At 43.1% G+C, this 21,401-nt stretch overlaps 1 protein-coding gene across 8 annotated transcripts in view; it reads left to right on the top strand.

Annotated features, from left to right (window-relative positions):
* The first annotated feature begins 19,184 nt into the window (after positions 1-19,184).
* ADGRB1 (adhesion G protein-coupled receptor B1) overlaps positions 19,185-21,401 on the top strand; it is a 553,612-nt gene continuing 551,395 nt past the window's right edge. For 5 of the 8 annotated variants that reach the window (XM_075581573.1, XM_075581570.1, XM_075581571.1 and 2 more), the window contains exon 1: positions 19,190-19,678. The gene's annotated coding sequence lies outside the window, so the exon portion shown is untranslated. Of the gene's footprint in view, positions 19,679-21,401 lie in introns of all 8 variants that reach the window. The other 3 variants (XM_075581569.1, XM_075581558.1, XM_075581572.1) reach the window with 1 other exon arrangement.

The raw sequence follows: 21,401 nt of genomic DNA, 5'->3' as shown, positions 1-21,401 counted from the left end.
CTCATCCCCCCTCTGCCTTTCTCTCTCACTTTGAATCCTGGCTCTCTTTCTTTCTCTCCTCAGACTCCCCTGTTCTTCTCCTTGGGGACTTCAATTGCCACATTGATGACCCCTCTCTCCCTTGGGCTTCCCGCTTTCTTTCTCTAACATCTTCTTTTGGCCTTCAACAGTGGACTGCAGCCAGCACCCACAAGGATGGCCACTACTTAGACCTGGTTTTCACTAAAAACTTCTCTCTCTCCGATTTCTCCATTTCCCCTTTTCCTCTCTCTGACCATCACCTCATCTCATTCTCTCTATCTCGCTTCTCCCCTTCTCCACCTCCATCTACCCCCCGGTTTTGCAGAAACCTGCAATCTATTCACTTACCTGACTTTGAGTCCATGTTACACTCCTCCCTCTCCTCTCTCAGCTCTGCTACAGACCCTGACAACCTGGTCAGGAACTACAACTCTGTCTTGTCCTCCTCTCTTGATCTACATGCCCCGCTTTCTCTCTGCCGCACTCGCCCTTTTAACCCTAGACCCTGGTTAAATTCCCACACGCACATGCTGCATTCCTCCACTCGTTCCTCTGAACGCCTCTGGAGGAAGTCTCACACTCTCGCAGACTTCCTTCACTACAAATTTATGCTATCCTGTTTCAACTCTGCCCTCTCGCAAGCTAAACAAGCCTACTTTTCTTCACTAATCAACATGCACAAGTCTAACCCACGCCGACTGTTCTCTGTCTTTGATACTCTACTCAAACCACCCTCAGCGGCTTCTCCTTCTTCCATCTCCGCTCAGGACTTTGCTGACTATTTTAAGGAAAAGGTGGAATCCATACGTCAGAACATCCCCTCTGTTTCTTCCTCCCATCCTACACCTCTTCCTAACTCTCCTCCTGCCTTCCTTGACTCTTTTTCCACTGTCTCAGAGGAGGATGTGTCGCTGTTGATCGCCTCTTCTCCCTCTACCACTTGCCCTCTTGACCCCATTCCCTCCCATCTCCTAAAACCTATTGCTCCAACTATAATCCCTACGCTCACGCACATTTTTAACTCCTCCCTCTGCTCTGGAACCTTTCCATCCTCCTTCAAACATGCAACAGTCATATCATTACTCAAAAACAGCAAGCTTGACCCTACCTGTCTTTCTAACTATCGACCTGTCTCCCTCCTGCCTTTTGCCTCTAAACTCCTTGAACGTCTTGTATTCTCTCGCTTGCTCCATTTTCTCAACACCTATTCTCTCCTAGACCCTCTGCAATCTGGCTTCCGCACTGCTCACTCCACGGAAACAGCCCTCACTAAAATAACTGATGACCTCCATGCTTCCAAAGACAGAGGTCATTACACTCTGATCATATTACTCGACCTCTCTGCAGCATTTGACACCGTGGACCACCCTCTTCTCCTTCACATTCTCCATACTCTTGGCATTCGGAACAAAGCTCTATCCTGGATCTCATCCTACCTCTCCCATCGTACTTTCAGTGTCTCTTCTGCTAACACCTCCTCATCCTCTATTGATCTCTCTGTGGGGGTACCCCAGGGCTCTGTCCGGGGACCTCTTCTCTTTTCTCTGTATACACTCTCTCTAGGTGACCTAATAACATCTTTTGGATTTATGTAGAGGTTGAAATCCAAAGACTCCTGCGGTGCACAGCAAAATAGGGTAGAGGACCAGCAAGGTGTTGTTAAAAATCCTTTATTGAAACAGCATGGTACAGGGGACACACACTCTGACGCGTTTCGGACTGATATAGTCCTTAGTCATAGAGCTGATCCGCACCATTCATCCCCACTGATTTAAAGGGCTAAGCCCGCCCCCCTACGTCATCGCGCTCCCTGCTTTTGGCGCGAAAATCGCTAATCTATAATCTAATTGGCTGGGACTCCCTACGCACAGAATGACTATTTGCCGTGTATAACTTTGAAGGGGGGTGAAGTACCTCCCCCTGCATCTTAGCGCTACTCCTTTTGGCTAGAAATCGCCAAGCTATAGCCTCATTGGCTGAGGCTCCCAGCCAATAGTAATGCCAGCTGCCCTGGGTATGTCTGAGGACAGGGGGAATGACGCGCATCTGACTTCAGCGCCCAGACCCCTTTGCCGATACGTAGCACGTCGTTGCTAGGCAGCGACTATAAACAACAACAGAGAGTCCTCAACACATAGCGATACATGGCTATGTAGTGCAAAAAGGGTGCCCAGGGAGGCAAGGAGGGATGGGAGAAGGGAAAAAAGGGGGGGGGGGAAGGGGGAGGGGTTTTGACTTACAAGAAAAGCATGTGGGGATGAACTAAACAAATAAAACTAACATGGTAAAAACACACATTAAATCAAGTACAACAAAACATGAATAACATACAAATGCATAATGTGGCGAATCTAAAATCTGAAATGGAGGTTACATGTGTGGATTGAGGGAGAAAAATTGTTCACCAATATTTATCATGTTAGTATATTCAACTAATGTTCTTATTGATAATTAATTTTTAGTGATACATAAGTTTTGATCTATGATTAAACATATGTCGTGAAAACATGTATAATGTAATAAAGTATCCATTTGGGACAATTAATTTCTAGCTGTGTGAACAATAACCCCGGTTTTTAACGTAAGGCAAGCAATGTTATTATATAAAAATGCACTGGACATTGTATATTCATATTGCATATTATCTAGTACATTTGAACAAACGAAAGCTACTCTAGATTTTTGGACCAAAATCTAGGGTAAGTCAGTTGATAGATTGGGCTCATTAATCCTTTTAGATCAAGTTAAAAAATGTTTGAGCTCCCAATCTTGGTTCATGCCCCTGGGTGCCAATGTCCCAAGGGCATAAATCCAGAACATCTCCCTACGGTTTAGTGATGCTTCTCTATGTCCTCCTCTAGGGTGTATAGGGATGGTCTCAATGGCACTATACGTAAGTGTTTTAATTGTTCCTGAGGGACACGTGTTAAAATGACGTGCTACCGGAAAGCGTTCATCGCTGTTCTTTATACTCCGGATATGTTCTGTGATCCTTACTTTCAAAGCCCTAATGGTCCTGCCTATATAGCCACTTCCACATGCACATTTTAGCAAATAAATTACAAAGTTGGTGTTGCATGTCATAAATGACTCCAACCGATAAATTTGCCCTGAATGGATATCTCTTACTGATTTTAATGGTTCAGCGTATCTGCAGAGATTACATAGGCCTCATTTAAAGAATCCCTTAGGCAGAGGTTTTGTATTTTTAGCTTTTAACTCAAACAAACTAGGAGATACATAATTGCCGATGGTTTTGGCTTTCTTAAATACCATTCTAGGTTTTTGTGTGGTATAGGGATCCAAATCTGTATCTAATTTTAAGATTCCCCAATGTTTTTGGAGTATATGTCTAATCTGTTCTGCTTGTTTTGAGAACGTGGTTATGAATAGTGGACACTGATTGTTAATATTATTGGATAGTGTCTTTTTGGGGTTCCTCTTTTTCAAGAGGTACTCCCGATCGGTTTCTAGGGCATAATTAAATGCACTCTCCAGATCTCTCTCTACATAACCACGATCTCTGAATCTTCTCTTTAGATCCTCTGCCTGTGCCAAGAAGGATTCTCTTGTGGAACATAGGCGTCTTAACCTCAGAAATTGCCCTTTTGGTTTTCCCTTTATAAGCGGTCTTGGGTGGGCACTGTTCGATCTGAGCAGGGAATTTTTAGAGTTTGTCTTCCTAAAGATATTAGTCTGTATTTTCTGACCCACATCAATGTACAAATGTAGGTCTAAGAAGTCAATCTGTGAGTCACTATAACAATGTGTAAATCTTAAATTATACGTATTGGCCTCAAGATATTCAAAGAAAGCGTGCAAAGTGTCATCATCCCCATTCCAGATAAATAATAAGTCGTCAATGAAGCGACGGTAGAAAATAATATTATCTCTAAAAGGGTTAGTGTCACCAAATATGTAGATAGATTCCCAAAATCCCATATATAGATTTGCATATGATGGTGCAAATGACGTGCCCATTGCTGTGCCTTGTGACTGTAAATAAAATGCTTTTCTTGTAAGTCAAAACCCCTCCCCCTTCCCCCCCCCCTCCCCCTCCCCCCCCTTTTTTCCCTTCTCCCATCCCTCCTTGCCTCCCTGGGCACCCTTTTTGCACTACATAGCCATGTATCGCTATGTGTTGAGGACTCTCTGTTGTTGTTTATAGTCGCTGCCTAGCAATGACGTGCTACGTATCGGCAAAGGGGTCTGGGCGCTGAAGTCAGATGCGCGTCATTCCCCCTGTCCTCAGACATACCCAGGGCAGCTGGCATTACTATTGGCTGGGAGCCTCAGCCAATGAGGCTATAGCTTGGCGATTTCTAGCCAAAAGGAGTAGCGCTAAGATGCAGGGGGAGGTACTTCACCCCCCTTCAAAGTTATACACGGCAAATAGTCATTCTGTGCGTAGGGAGTCCCAGCCAATTAGATTATAGATTAGCGATTTTCGCGCCAAAAGCAGGGAGCGCGATGACGTAGGGGGGCGGGCTTAGCCCTTTAAATCAGTGGGGATGAATGGTGCGGATCAGCTCTATGACTAAGGACTATATCAGTCCGAAACGCGTCAGAGTGTGTGTCCCCTGTACCATGCTGTTTCAATAAAGGATTTTTAACAACACCTTGCTGGTCCTCTACCCTATTTTGCTGTGCACCGCAGGAGTCTTTGGATTTCAACCTCTACATGAATATTGAGCGTGCTGCACGCTGCATTGGAACAAGCCTGCTGTGAGTATATTTCTCCCTTACAGGGATACTGGATGACCTGGAATAGTGCTGCAGCACAAGGGTTGGGTATGGCCGAGCTCCATACAACAATGGTATGTTAACCTTTATTCCATTATGACACATGGACTACTGCCATTACACTGAGTGTCTTTTTTGCTGCATTCATATAGCACTGGGTCTCATTACTCTACTTGCTGGCTGATACAGTTTCCTGTTACCATGATATGTGGACTTATATTGATTATCGTCTAAAGGTTCAGATTTGGATTGAGCACTGTGATTGGGACTCACGCCCCAAACCACCGATTACGTTACTTACACAGTCGCTCATCTGAGGGTGACAACAAGCAATTATACAAACATATGTATGTAGGGACCAGCTTAAGTCAATTTGACGGTGTACATTTTTCATTTTTCTATTTTTAATATTGGTACTTGGGTGACTTGTTCTGTGAATGGAGGACAACATGGAAGGCTCTGAATCAGAGGGATCTGTGAATGAAACCTTTGTATACAAATGTGCGGACAACTCAGGGAGGAGGCGCAGGGCAGCATATCTATTTGATAATGTCCCCCTTGATATGGTTGAAGATAATGCTGACTTGGAACTTTACTTCACTAAATTGGAAAAAACATTGTTAACCAACATAAGACTTTGGTGGGACATTACCACACTTGACAACTATGTCCTTACAAAAAGGATTCCCAGAGGTCTACGCGTCAAAAAGACGCCATCTTTTGGATTTCCATCTAAAGAGTTCGAACAAGAATGGATTAGTACATTAGACGAATGTTCCATAAAATTAATGGACTTGATTATTAAAACAAAAATCCAAGAAAGGATAATTGTGAAGAAGAACATAAAAGACCTACAGCAGAAACTCAACACATTTAAGGAAATGGAAGATTTTCAAGTTTTGGATAAAAAGTTGTCAAAAAATGTGGAGAAAGTGGAAGGTGAAATTATGCTAAAAAAACAGCAAAAATTTGAAAGAGATCGTATTGATTACGAGCGTCACCAAGTCTACGTTTGGCAGAGACCTCCACCATCAAGAAATACTGCACGCCAGGAAGTTGGTAAAAAGGAGTCCAGAATATCAAAAATAAAAAAGACAGATCCAGAAGATCCACACCAAAAAGATCTATTCTAAAAAAATCTGCAGAAGCCTCTAGCATGTCGGACATCTCTGATGGAGAAAGCCGTCAACATACAGTATCTTTCTCCACGGATGAAGATACAGATAGATACGGCGAGAATACTGATTATGAAACCCGGAATACGAAATATGGCGAGGCATCCACATCATATGACTTGAGGAGTCAAAAGGCGTCAAAAAACTCCATAAAGGGACAAGGCGCTCGAACAAAAGACGGGGCACAAAAGAAAAGAAAAATCGACCCCTGATGGAAGACCATAACGTCATTAATATTTCACTAACATGATAAATCAGAGTAGGGATAGACTTCCCATGCTCTGATTGGCTACCGTACCATGTGAGGACGGCCATGTTTCTTTTAATGACGTCATCTTAAAGGCAATTGAAGCAAAGCCATTCTGATTGGCTGTGCTTTCATTGCCTTTAAGTGACGTCATCATTTTTTTCTCGGCCAAAACACATGATTTTCACTGCCCAATCAGGGCCGTGGGAACCATGATGAAAATGTGACGTCATAGGCCTTTAAAAGCCTATGTCGTCTCATTTTGAAGCAAGACTCCGAGGAGGAAGGACCTCCTACAGAAGAAGAAGGACAGGGCGTAGCCATAGAAGACAAGAAGACATCCCGGAAAAGAGCCACAGATAGAAGAAAGAAGAATACAGATGAAGATGGATTACAAATAGAAGACACGTGGATTGTTTTGGATTTTTAGTTTAATGTTTATTATTTTATGGTTTGTTATTTTATGGGTTCCTGTTCCTGGTGGATTGGTTCGAGAGTAAGCTGTTCAACAGGAGTCGGTGAGTGGGTCAAGTAATGGTAAGTGAACTAAAGAAATGTATTTTATTTAACTTGTTAATTTTTTTAAAAGCTTTTTTAACATGTGTATTTCTTTATTTTTGGTATTTCATTTCTTGCCACTGTATTTATGTATGTATGTATGTCTAGATCGATATATACATACAGGGTAAGAAATGATGTTGTTTTAAAAGCTTGCTTTGCTGTGTTTTATATGAATTTGGCTATGCTGCTATGCTTAAATGTGTGTATAATGTATTTTAAAATTAGATGGATGTAATTGTTGCTATTATATGGTGTACTTTAGGTCAGGATGAGGCTTGCTTTTCTATATTGTATTCTTGTTGGTACTTATATTTTTTCACAGGATAAATTGTTCTGTTCAATGCTTGAATTAGTTAATTGTTTAATTGTTAGGGATGGAATGTAAATTGTTTAGGGATGTCATTAATGAATGCTAATTGATTTATGTTTACTGGATTGGTTTAAATAGTATACTTGTTTGGAGGTATTGGTATTTTGTTTTGAATGTTATTGTTAACATTCATTTGCAGAATGTATATGGTGCATAGATTGTATGCATCATATATACAATGTAAATGCAATGTTTTGATTGTCATTTGAGGTTGTTGATCGGCATTTGAGGATTTTGATTGTAAGGATTATTAAAGGAAATTGATTTTATTGTAGTGTGTCTGTATGGATTAGTGTTATTTGTAGTACAGCATGTTTTTGATAACCCTTCTACATTTATTTGTATATTGGTTCATCATGTGTGTGTCTCTCTCTCCCTCTCTCTCCCCCCCCCCCCCCCCCCTCTCTCTCTCTCTCTCTCTCTCTCTCTCTCTCTCTCTCTCTCTCTCTCTCTCTCTCTCTCTCTCTCTCTCTCTCTCTCTCTCTCTTTCTCTCTCTATCTCTGTATATATATATATATATATATATATATATATATATATATATATATATATATATATAGTTGCATGATGAAGCCACTGTACAAATGAATGGGTGAAGGGTGGGTATCGGGCCAGTATGGCTTAACCCCTTAATTACCTTTGCGGTTATTATCCGATAAGGTGTTTAAGGGGTTAATTGATATCTGAATGTAATTGCAATGTATTGGCTTTGTATTGTCTCTGTATTTTGTGGGCAACGAAAGACCAGGATGTTGCTGGCGACGGGGGCTTTTTATTGATGAAGTCAGTAGTACTTTATTTATTTGAAAATGCTAGTTAATGTGTTTAATAATGGGCAAATAATCTATTATCCCTATCTGGATAATAGTTATTTTGCACATTATTGTACTGTAGGTGTTGGGGGGGGGGGGGTGTATGTAGTAGTCTGCGGGGATGAAGCGGTGGTCCCACATCCGTGGGGGCACCGCGGACCCATAGGTGCGGGATGAAGCAGTGGTCCCACATCCGTGGGGGCCCCGCGGACCCATAGTGAGCACTCGTGAGTTCCCCAGATCCCTGTGGGAACCACCCAAGGCCCCGCAGACACCTGTGGGTCTGACCCGGGGCTCCCAGACATCCGCGGACCTACCGTGGGGACCCAATTGTGGCCCAGGGTGACCCAAGGAGACCACCTGGGAGCCATTGCGCTTGGCGGGACCCACCAACAGGCCTCCAGAACCTGTTTGAAACGAGCTGCTGGTACCCTGTAGGTCTGTCAGGTGCCCCGCCAGCCCGCCGGGGACTCGCGTGGGGCTGGGGTATGAACCCTGTATGTAAAAGGATAAATCATGTATATATGGGGGGGAACAGGGGGTGGGTAATGTATTTAATAAATAGAATGATGCTTATTGTGGGGCTGTGTATTGTTTTTATTGTGGGTACTGGGGGTTTGAGGGGGTATTTTCCCCAACGGTATGTGGGTAGGCCTCCCTTGTGGGTAGTGGGTGAGGGTGGTTAGGCCTCACGGGGTGGGGGGTTAGTGTGGGAGGGTATGTAGGAGTCCCAAGTGGTGGGTGAGGGTGGGTTAACCCCTTAATGACTGTAGCGGTTAATAACAGCTATGGTGATTAAGGGGTTAGGGGACATTACATTGGATTTTTTCATTCTTGTGTCTGTTTTGCAGCAGCGGAGGGGGCATGGGCAGGATGAAGATGAGGATGGCCTTCATCGTGGCAGCCGGAAATGGGTGAGTGCTATATGTATTTAATGTATTTAGTGTTATTTATGTATTTTAAATACACAGGGGGTGTATGTTGTTTATTGCTATGTTTATTGGGGGCAAATGTCCCCAATAAACATGCTATTCTGCCTTAACCCCTTCATTGCCTTAGCAGCTATACGCTATGGTAATGAAGCAGCATTTATGTATTTTAATAATATTGTGCGGAAGCAAAGGGTCCCCTGAGCTGAACCGCATTGATTTATGGCTCAGAGACCCCCTGCTTCCCGAGTTACAGGCCCCGGTTTGGGGCATCGATTACAGTGTCGCCGCCATATTTATAGCGGACACGACGCAAATGGGGTGCTATAAAGATGGCGGCGACACTGCCACCCGATGACACATACCGGGGCCTGTAACTCGGGAAGCAGGGGGTCCCTGGTCCACAAAGCAACGCAGTTCAGCTCAGGGGACCCCCTGCTCACAGTACACTATTATTAAAAATACATTCATGCTGCTTCGTTACCGTAGCACATAGCCGCAAATGTAAGGAATGATTGTTTATTTATTTATGTGTTTTACTCATAGTGTAGATGTGCAGAGGGTCTCCGGAGCTGAACCGCTTTGGTTTTAGGTCCGGGGACCCCCTGCTTCCCGAGATACAAGCCCCTTTAGGGGGTGCCGGTATCCCTCTGCTTTGTTTACGTTCCGCGGTCACGTGATCGGGACCTTTAAATGCAGAGGGATACCGGCACCTCATAAAGGGACCTGTATCTTGGGAAGCAGGGGGTCCCCAGACCTGAAACCAATGCGGTTCAGCTCCGGAGACCCCCTGCACATGTACACTATGAATAAAAGTTCTTTATAAATACTTTATATTTTGCCGATGTTTGCGCTGAGAGAGCGGCTGGTCTCTCTCTGCTGCAAACACTTATCGGCAGAAACGGCCTATCGGCAGGTTATCGGGAGCCAGGCTGTTTCGGCACAGGCTCATCGGCAGTTTTGCTTTCGCAGTGCTTCGGCAGGGATCGGCATTGATTCGGTCCTTACTGAATACTGCGAGGGCAAATCGCCAAAATAAGGCCTATCGGCAACCGTTGGCCAATGCACTTTTTCGGCGCTTACTGCATAGAGCCCATAGTTACATAGTTACATAGGTACATAGTTACATAGTAGATGAGGTTGGAAAAAGACGTAGGTCCATCAAATTCAACCTATGCTAAATTTAGATAACAGATACTTTACCCTATATCTATACTTACTTATCTACTTATTGATACAGAGGGAGGCAAACAAAAAACCCCAGTGTCATATCATCCAATGATATCTCATAAGGGGAAAAATAAATTCCTTTCTGACTCCAACAATTGGCAATCGGATTAATCGCTGGATCAACATCCTTCCCATGTTTACTTATTTTGGTATATCCCTGTATACCTTTCCCATCTAAAAAGATGTCCAACCTTTTTTTGAACAAATCTATTGTATCTGCCATCCCAGTCTCCATGGGTAATGAATTCCACATTTTAACTGCCCTTACTGTAAAGAACCCTTTCCATTGTTGCTGGTGAAATCTCTTTTCCTCCAACCTTAAGGGATGGCCCAAGTCCTTTGTACTGCCTGTGGGATGAATAGTTCTTTTGAAAGCTCCTTGTATATATACAGTGGCGGCCGCCTTTAGCCTCCTGCGGCCATTTCAGCACGACTTTGAAAACCGCAGGCAGGTGCAGTGTTTGATGCGGCATGTTCCGGTATTTAAAGCCGTGGCCGCGTGCATTGTACAGTATTAGCGCTGTGCTTATTTAATTGTTTTCAACTGTTTTCAACATTACAGTCTCACAGTTATGTGAGGTCTGTATTAGAGGTACACAAGCAAGCTACTGTAACATTATGGGCGGCGTGCGTGCACTTTATGGGCGGCGTGCTGTATACAAACTTTCACTGATAACTACAGTACTATTGGCGCTGTCTCGGCATGAATGCGGCATGAACGCGGTGAAGTGCATGGCATTCGAAAAAAAATACCCAAACAAACCGGTGATGTTGGAGAATAAAAGGGGCCCTTACAGAAGTTATCATATCCCCTCTTAGATGCCTCTTTTCTAATGTAAATAAATCTAATTTTACAGCATCATTTGACGCTGCGTTGCCATTGTGCATATGGTAGGGAGATCATAATATCAGGTAATGGGAATGTCATCCCTTATTTAATATTAGCGATTCTGGTTTTCTGGGTTTCTACTTTTTTGTAAAATCAGTGGGGATTTTTGTTTGGTTTTCGGTGTTTTCCTTTTATTTAAGAAAGCAGTGTTTAGCAGTGTTATCAATGAAAACACATTGACAGGCATTTGAATGTAGTGTTTTTAGCAGTGCACTTTGTTTCTCTTCATTTCCTTACTCCCCCGTGATGCCTTTGTCTCCTACCTGGGGGCAACAGGCTGCCAGAAGAGGTGGGATTTCATCGGAAAGGATTCTTCTTTTCCGGCGTTTATCGTTTTTAACTAAAAATGCAAGATGATTTAGGCGGGGGTGTTTTTTCGGTATTTTTCGGATAAAACCTAAAACAGCAATCCCTCTTTAAAGCTGCAGTTCAGTCTTTTTTTTTTTTTTAATTAATTTTTTTACTTCAATAGTTTCATGTGTCCAATCTCTAATTACCTAAAGAACTGTATAGCTGCCGGTCATTTCGTTCTCCATGTATTGATCTGCGAAATTTGGTGACATCATTGGTGAAGGGATCTGTTTTTCTTCTGCTTCTTTCTCTCAGTGGAAGCTCATGAATATTCATGAGCACTCCTGCACTGACATGTGCTAGAGGGAGGGCAGGGCTGACAAAGGGGTGTGCCAGGGCTTGTGACAGGACATGAAGAGGCAGTGCCTTAGCAAATGGCTGTTAAAATAGAATACAAGAAAATTGGTCTTTCAAAGTTGTTTTTTTTAAAACAGAAAATGCTAAAAGTATTTTTTCTTACTACAGAACTGACTTATTAAAAAAAACACACATGCAGGATATTGACTGAACTGCAGCTGTAAAGCGGCAATCCAAGCGCGCAATTTGTTTTCCCAAATTCTTTTCATTCTTAACATAGGATTGAAGCAGTTGGTCTCCGGAGCTGAACCCCATTCATTTCAACTTCGGGAACCCCCTGCTTCAAGAGATACTTACAGTACCTCCAAAGCGCCGCTCTGCTTGGCTTGCAGGGATGGCCGCTTTCCAAAGCTGCTGCACCGTGTGAGCCAATAGGATGCTGTGATGACATCCGGTGCGGCTTCCTGTTGGCCCATGTGATTCGGGAGCTTTCAACATGCAGGAGATACCGCCCCCCCCTTCGGAGACCTGCATCTCTGGAAGCAGGGGTCCTCAAAGCTGCAATTATTGGGGTTCAGCTCCAGACACCCCCTGCTTCAATCCCATGTTAATTTTTTTTTTAATTCACAAATAAAAAGGCCCGTTTGGATTGCTCCTTTAAAATCAACTGCATTTCTAATATCCTCATCAACGAGACACTTGTCTCCATGTAGCAGAATAGATGAGATCAGATACATATATTACATACATTAAGGACACAATGGGTCAGATTCATCAACCGCCGGCACAGTTAGTGCACCCGATTCAATGTTAAATCCCATTCAAGTCAATGGGAAGTAATGTCTGGCCCCTTCAGGACTGCAAGGGTTAAAAAAAATCCAAGTTAGGCTGCTTGCTTTTCGTGCTGACAAAACAAGTGCACAAAATGGCACATTAAAAAAAAACCAGCACAACGTTTTTGTAACTTTCTCAAAAAAAACATGCAAGGAAAAAGCATATTTTGGCTGAACACTGCGGCTGTCACCTTTCATTTAATAATCAATTGGGCTCCAGATTCTCATCATCTCCCCCATCTCCCTGCATGTGGCATAATAAGCAAGAGCAGCTCAGCTCTGCTGTGAAAAAAAGATGCCTCGCTCTCCAAAAGCCTCAGTTTCCTTTTTCCTTACAGTAAAGTGGGTTCTAATTAAGCAGCACATTTTCAGCACTGAGTCTGTGAGCAGCGATTTCTCATTCTGAGCATGCACTGTGAATCCAGAGCAGACGCCTGTTGGTTGAACGCACATTTGAGTGTAAGGTGCGTTGCACAGTGCCAGGCGGACAGCCCGGCTTTCTCTCCCTTGTTTACTTTGAGAAATCAGCCTCAGCATGGAATGATATTACAGAGTACGGAGCAGGCAGGACCACTACTATTTATTTACACACTTACAATCCTACTTTCTTCCCCAAAATAAATCTATATTTTTAATAAGATGCCCTCGCTTTTGTATAGCATAAATATTACAGAAATCTTTCTAGAATTCGGGCCAGAGATCTTTTTACGTCATAAATGTCGATTTTCTATCAAATCATGCAAAGTGCCACTACTTCTTAAGCTGCTTTGACCTGTGAGCCCCCAATAATTTTTGTGGCTATTCAGCATTACAGGTGGTCCTCGCTATCCTTCTTCTGTTGAACGGATTATCTGACGCGTCATAATGCATTTCGTCGGAACGCACTATCCGACGCGGATTAACATTGGATTCGCATTCCCACTTTTGCTATCTGACAGCGGTTTGCGAGGCGGATTCCAGCGGATACCCGAGGACCGCCACTACAGGCAAATTTAAAGTAAGTCAAACACCAAAACAAAGCTACCTACCTACCTTTGTATGCTCTCTCGATGACTGTGCTGCCACTATCATTATCATCTTTGATTCCATCAAAACACATTTTTTTACCGGCATTTTATTGGGTGCTTAGCGTTTTCTCACCCCCATAATAATAAACATATTTTATTAGACAGCACTTAGTGTTCACAGTGTTGTACATATAATTTTGCATTCACAATGAGACTCTGCCCTAAAGAGCTTACAATCTAATATTTGATGAATGAGGTACATGTAGATAAAGTGACTTGCCAAAGGTAACAAGGAGAGCCGACCCTGGGACTTGTAATGGGTATATCCTCTCCAAAGGCAGAGGTACTCCATCAGCGCATTGGTACGTACAGAAAATCATATTGGTTGCAAGAGTCACAGGACTTTCAGTCTTCAACATTGTTTCTTTAGTTGAAGCAGTGAACACAAAAGCAAACCCTGAAAGATAGGAGCACCTACATTGAATGGCACATAGGAGTGATGGGAGACACAAAGACATTTGGCTACATTAACAATATGTCAGACGCTTGAGGTAAGTGAGTTTTCCGTATGCCTATTTTATTCCTAAAACACTAATCGTGTGTGAAATGCTTTGCACGGGAGATATAAAAATTAAGAGATATATAATTTATTATTATAATAAGCAGCTGCATATTTGACCACATGACAAGCTCATCCCAGGCTGAGTGATGTCATAGGTCCTTGAAGTGACACAAGAGCTGAGGTGACAAGACAAACTCATACAGTACTCTCGTAGAGATTTGGGATAGATGAATGACCTTTGCCATACACTGCTTTATATACACAAAGCTGAGTGATGTCATAGGGCCCAGCAGTGACATCAGCAAGCACTGGCTGAGACAAACTTACAGTACATTCATTCAGACAATGGATATGTGTCTATCCCATGTCATGCATTGCCTTATACACCACAAGCTGAGTGGTGTCATACAGCCCAGCAGCAATGATAGTAGCATGTCACATTTGCTATGTGAGTTTTTTCTAGTTATCTATATACAATACAATACAATGGAAGTAAGTGAGTTTACTGAGAAGGAGATATGTACAGTATATGTACACTTTTAATTAATATAGCAACAACCATGTATGTAGTGTTTTACATGAGACATTAAAATAAAGGGATTCATAATAATATGCACAAAATATAAATATAGTCATAAAAAAACCCAAAGGAACTACTTTCCCAGAAAATGATTGTTTTTCGGTATAATGTGATTATCAGAGTTCTGGAAGCTTTTCCCTAATAAGGTGGATTTCTATTCTGGACATTATTAAAGAGGAAGCATAGTGAACACTAAGGCTGAGTCCCCGCTGGCGCTGAGCTCGCTATGCGCTTGGCGCGCTTACCTTCTGCAATGTGGATCAGCACATCCCCTCTCCCACTGTGCTCACGCGCATGCGCGTGCACACACGCTCTCCCAAGCGTTCTGCATGGGGAGACAAGGGAGAGATACTTTAGTGCTGGGAGCAGGGTCACATGACCCTGCTCTGACAACTGGGAAGAGAGAGGGGGCATGTTCTACTCTCCTGTCACACACACACTGACACTGAATTCCTCAGAGAGAAGTGGATAGGGTGGGGGGGGGGTCAAACGGACTGAGAGGGGGGGCAAATGGACAGGGGGGACCAAACGGACAGGGGGGCAAATGGACAGGGGGGGGCAAACGGACAGGGGTGGGGCAAACTGACAGGGGGTGGGGCAAACAGACAGGGGGGGCAAATGGACAAGGGGGGAAAATGGACATGGGGGGGAAAACGGACATGGGGGGGAAACGAAGTGCTGCTGTGGTGGTGGGGGGGCAAACAGAGTGGTGTGGGGGGATAAGGGAGAGAGAAAGGGTGTGGGGGGAGAAGGGAGAGAGAAAGAGATGGGGAAGAAGGTAGAGAGGGGAGAGAGAGAGGGGAGAGAGAGGGGGAGAGAGAGAGGGGTGAGAGAGGGGGGAGAAGGGAGAGAGAGAGGGGAGAGAGAGAGAGAGGGGGAGAGAGAGAGGGGTGAGAGAGGGGGGAGAAGGGAGAGAGAGAGAGGAGAGAGATGGGAGAGTGGGGAGAAGGGAGAGAGAGAGGGGGGGAGAAGGGAGAGGGAGGGGGGCAAAGGGAGAGAGAGAGGAGAAGGGTGAGAGAGGGGAGAGAAAGCAAGGGGGGGAGAGAGAGGGGCGGGGAGAGAGAACGCAGGGGGGGCAGGGGAGAGAGCGCAGGGGGGGTGGGAGAGAGGGGGGATGGCCGGGAGAGAGAGCGCAGGAGGGATGAGGGAAAGAGAGCAATGGGGGGAGAGAAAGAGCAATGGGGGGGAGAGAGAGAGAGAGTAATGGGGGGGAGAGAGAGAGCAATGGGGGAGAGAGAGAGAGAGCAATGGGGGGAGAGAGAGAGAGCAATGGGAAGAGAGATGAGAGGGGGAGAGAGAGATAGAGAGAGAGAGGTATAAACAGAAACACAGACAGCCCCTATACAGCTAATGATACACCCCCTCCCATAGTAGCCACGCCCCCCCCCCCCCCTGCTCCTGCTCTAAAAATGTTGCAGGACAGCGATCGCTCATGCTTGGAGAGCTGTTGACATCACCGCTCTCCAAGCATGAGCGAGCTCAGCGGCAGCGTGGAAAGAGGAGGGGTGTTCCCGAGATAAAGGCCATCATGGAGCATAAAGGGCTTTAGAAGTTAAAGCAATGGAAATAAATAAATGAAATACATAAAGTACTAAATAACTCACATAAAATAGAGCACAGAACTCTGCAGTTGAAGAAGAGATCAAAGATATTGTAAAAGTAAGGGCAGGAGAGGTAGAGAGTGGTGGAGAAATACAGGGCCACTCAGCAACTGATGAACTCTTCTATACAAATGTATATCTGATGGACTTACAGTAGCAATTACTTCTGATATTATATACTCCAAAGTGGCTGATCGCAGTATTCCATTCCATTTACAGACTGTCCTTACAAATGTCTTCAACCTGTTCACATACTTCAAACAGAAATGTTACTGTTCTATTGTGAAGAGATACTGATGGAAAATACATGTCACTGGCACTCAAAGACGGTGGTTACCATTTATTTTTTTCAATAACTTGTTTACAACTCAACTCAACAAACACAACTTGTAAATCATTGCAGCATTATTTTCTTACATGCATACATTCAACTCACCCCAATATATACAAAACTAATACTGTTAAATGCATCTTACATAAATGAATGAAACAAACAATGGAAATAGAGGATAGAGGCGAGACCGACCCTACTGTAGATATCTTAATGGTATGGACTCCTCCATGATCCTTAGATGTCTTCCATGCTGTTGTACAAGTATAAGATACAGACTTCTCTAGTACATTGTATACTGTTTTATCCTATGCTACTGTACCTTATTTACCTACAGTATAATCCACATTAGGTATGACACACGGTGCAAGCCTTCAAGGTTCATCATCTTTCCTTAAGAAATTCCACTCACTTCAACCTGACTCATTATAGAGGAACTATATCTCACGATATGAGGACACGAGGCTTCTATGGATGTTTGTTTTATTGCACACATTGTGATTATTATGTAAAATCTTATTTTATCAATTAAAGAAATACTAAAAATGGACATATATTCTCAATTATAACGGATATTTTCATTTAAAAATTAAATTCCCAAAAGAGGAGGGGAGGGAGACCTCTGCTAAGTACCTTAACTGCCCTCCAGAAAAAGTTTGCAAAATCAATGCAGAATATCATTGTGAAAATGCCCTGATCTTCATTTCTGAGGTTTAAATGGCAGCTGGGGAGCCATATAAAACCTAGAAAGCAGATAGCAAGTATTTGTGTGCCATGTCTACTGTAAGCTTTATTTCAGTGGAGGATAGTGAGCACTGAACATAAAGCAAGATGCTCAATACCAGTGTTTTATAGGTAAACTGGTTTCCCATTAAAACATAACCTCTTTAATAAAATACATTTATGGCTTTGGCATGGTGGGTATAATTCAACATAGTCTCATTTGGAGCTGTAGGTTCAGGGTCATAAAAAGCCATGCCACTTAATTATACCTGCATTTGTGAAGTAAATGGAAACAGATGAGGGCTGTCTCTTGATATTTACAGGCACAGAAAGTCTCACTCCAATGCTCCACCACCCACAGAGGCAGCTTTTCCTGCAAGCCCCAGTGACAGCCAGTGCAGGCAGCAGACACAGATCAGGCAGTGCACTCAGCATCTTTCATGCTCTTCTTAATGAACAATGTAAGGAGAAATCAAGAGGCTCCCTCACCTTTTCCTCATTTAAAAGCTATTGAAGCAACCACATGAATAAAAGGTGATCAGCTCTGCCACCAAATCTCTTCCAGGCGCTGCATTGCACATTTCACCTCAGTCTGGTCATTTGTGTAAAGAAGGAAAGTAACCCCCTGCATATGCCACTTCCTGTCCCTTTTATTCATTCATGGTCAGTGCTTTTAGCTATAAAGGGGACATCTGTCCTAAGATTGGATGAGCAGGGAAGTCTTTTCTACATTTAACAGGGCTGTTGCCAGCAGCAATCCTATTGCCTTACAATACACTGTCGACAGCTCAGGCAGGTAAGTGGTTAATTATATCATCAAACCACTCCAATAGCTTACTTAAAGAGCAATATCTGTGCATTGCAGCCACTCTGAGACATCCAAACCTTGCCCGTGGATCTTTTCTTTTTTTTTTACTTTGTGCAATTCCTCTCTAGCTCCCTGTTGCTGAGACCTTCTTGTGTGTCAGATGATATTAGATGCTTCAGGTGCAAAGAAACCCACAATACAAATATACATATATACACTTGGATGTATGCAGTCGTCATGGAAACTTCCAGCATGAGGAGCTTATGAGGCACAGTTAATCACACATAGAGAGGAGACCTGGTATTGTTGAGGGGGCATCATGCCCCCTCATTGAGTCCCTTCATTCTTCTGGCTTTCCCATCATCAGTGTGTCTGCAGATTATCAAAAATCTCATATGCCCCCAGTGCACACATCAGCATCTCAGTCTGGTAGCAGCTCACACCTCGTTTCCTCTCTCTCTCTCTCTCTCCATCTTTACCTCCACCGCCTCTTTGCTTCTAAATCAGCTCCAACACAAGCCTGCCCACAGGCATCGTCTTCCCTCAGTACATCTCTCCTGCTTTGAAAGTTCTTGGGCAGTGTGAAGGGGACATTGCAATAGGATGCCTACCATGGTCTCTTCTAGAAGCTGAGGCACCTTGTTCAGCGAAGAATATTGGGTCTTCCTTGCCAAAAAAAAAAGAAGAAGCAGAAAAGCAGTTTCTCTGGACTGCAGCATTCAGCCACTTCACATTCCCTGCCACAGATTCAATTGGGCAACTTTCCTCCATGGTGTCGCCTTGAGCTCTGTGTCTAAGTAAACCCCCTCCCCTTGTAAAGTTGTGCAGCAAACCGACTATCTACTGTGCCACAACAGCAGATAACGTGCTCCACTACTATGCCTCCAGCCCCCCCCAGCCCAGAGCATGTTAGATGCAATAGAAGCAGTTAAAGTAAAGGCGTTACATATCTTGCATGTTTGACAAAGCTGAGTTTAGCTCCCCTCCTCTGTGTGTGGCTTGAGTGTGTGCATTTTATCCTTGCGTCTCTCTCGCTCCCCCTCCCACCCTCCTCTCTCTTTTTTTTTTCTCTCTCTCTCACTCTCTCCCCCACTCTCTCTCTCTCTCTCTCTCTCACTCCAATGTGTGATCTGGAAAGCTTATAAAAGCCTGATGTAATTCTTAATGCAGCCCCTGGCTACAAAGACTGGATCCAGTTTCACAGAGTAGCAAATATAAAAAAAGAAGAGAGGCAGCAAATGCATACCAGTGGATCTTAAGCAAACATCTCTCTGGGAAGCCAATTTTCTTCTGTGATGGGGAAGCTACATTGAATATTTCTGAAGACTTGATTGTCTCATTGGATGTAATCATATCTTGGCTTTTAACTGCGTTTTCTAAGGGATTTCTCCTAGGGCTGATTTTATCTGCTTGCTTCGTTTACCAAAGGTTCTCCTTAATACCTAGTGTAGATATTCTGTTGAAGTTAAGGGAAAGGTAGCAGTTGTCTTTTCTTCTGGACTTTGCACATTTCATCATTTGTGGTGGTAGAGGGCTGCGCTTTAATATCTGGAATTTATTTTAACCAAGGGAGAGACGATCTGATGTGGAAAAGAGTTTAAGCTAAGGTAAGCTATTTTATTTTTTAACACTTAGACATGTATAACTGTGAAAACTTAGATTTTGACATTCATCTGCATTATTCAAGTCAAGAAACCTATGCAAAGGTCTTTTTTTGTTTTTGTTTATTAGATATGTGCTGGGGGGTGAGGGGGATATTTTCTGCAGTTCCCAATCTCATCACAATTATCTCTCCTTGTGAATTAAGAACAAATATACATTATTGTATTGATTTAAACTTTTACATATCCCAAACCGTATCCAGGAAGAATAGTGGGTAACGCTGAGTTAATGTGCTCCAACACAGCTGGGTATAAAATAAAAAATCATCTATTCATTTTTTTAAGGGGGAAAAAAATAGATAACACAGGGTCATGAATGAACCACTTCTATAATACTAAATAATCCTTTGTTTTAATATACAGTGCAGCAAGCAAATGCTGGGAGGTGTATTAGAAACATAAGAAATAGTATAGTGTAAGACCTTCGTGTGCTTGGTGTTATCAACACCTATTCAACGGTTCAGAAATGTACTGTCTGACTGTTATGCCACTGCAGGAGTTCGATTATTAGCAAAACTGCACCCCAAGGGGTATATGATATGTTGACTAATGGGTTGATAATTTGATACCAGCTAACTTCTCCCATGCCTTGGTGCAATACCCACCACATGTGGCATTCTATTCATTCAAAATTGCCCTGCATTGTTTGAGCAATCGTAATATTAAAGTGGACCCACCGGGTAGTAATATTCTGCATTTGGTTTACCCATCTCTATGTTAGTGCCCTACTGCCATGTGATATCTTAAGAATTCAGAATAGCCCCTCAGATCATGAGCACTCATGCAATTTAAGTAGTTCCACAGCGTACTAGGTAAAATATTTGACATCAATAAACGTGACGTTAAAAACATGCTATAGAAGACCTTCTGTAACTCCAACAATATCTTCACTTAGGCACATACTTTAAATGTTATTGGCGTCCTGCACTTTACTGTAGCTACTCACTACACCATAGGATTTGGCTATGAAATGTATTGGTGTATATACCCTTTGCAACCCACTATAACAGCCATGGCTTTTCACATATGGAAGATTCATCAGTGTGGGTAATTACTAGGTAACCTTCTCTGAATCACAGTGGTGGGCATGTATGTAGGAGTTAATGGCACATTTGCCTGCATCTTCTCTCCCTCTGTCTAAAATATTTTCCAATCATAAGCCTATCTGATTAAGGTTTCAAAGCCAGACTTTGTAATTTAGTTATTAAAATGTAAATGCTATGGGCGGGACAGAAGAGAATAGAAATGACTTTAGTGTCATATCTAAGCCACCTTCATCGCCAGAGACAAATGTTTGGACAATGACACGATTTCGACTCCCCAAATCTGTGCTGTAGTTGAGGGGATTTGTGCAGAATACATCAAACCTTGTTTTATACAAGATTATCAATATCAAATGGTGAAACCACTAAAGGCTCAGTATGTGTAGGCTGTAAAGCATTGCGGGCTTCTTCAGATTCCTACTGTAGAAGATAAGTGACCACCTGCCATTCCTTCTTTTACATAGTATTTCCAGTCCTAATAGTGTAGATATTCTGAAGGTAAAGCTGTATGCACATTAAGATATACGAAGACTTGTTGAGCATGTCCTCAGTCTGTTGCAGGCAGGTGGTATCCCCCTGAGGGAATCTGTACATTCTACCATGCATAGACAATAGTGTCAGTCTAC

Source organism: Ascaphus truei, chromosome 2 (assembly GCF_040206685.1).
Source record: "Ascaphus truei isolate aAscTru1 chromosome 2, aAscTru1.hap1, whole genome shotgun sequence".
Taxonomy (NCBI): domain Eukaryota; kingdom Metazoa; phylum Chordata; class Amphibia; order Anura; family Ascaphidae; genus Ascaphus; species Ascaphus truei.
Note: the sequence above shows the minus strand (reverse complement) of the source record. Positions and strands in the feature narration are given on the sequence as shown.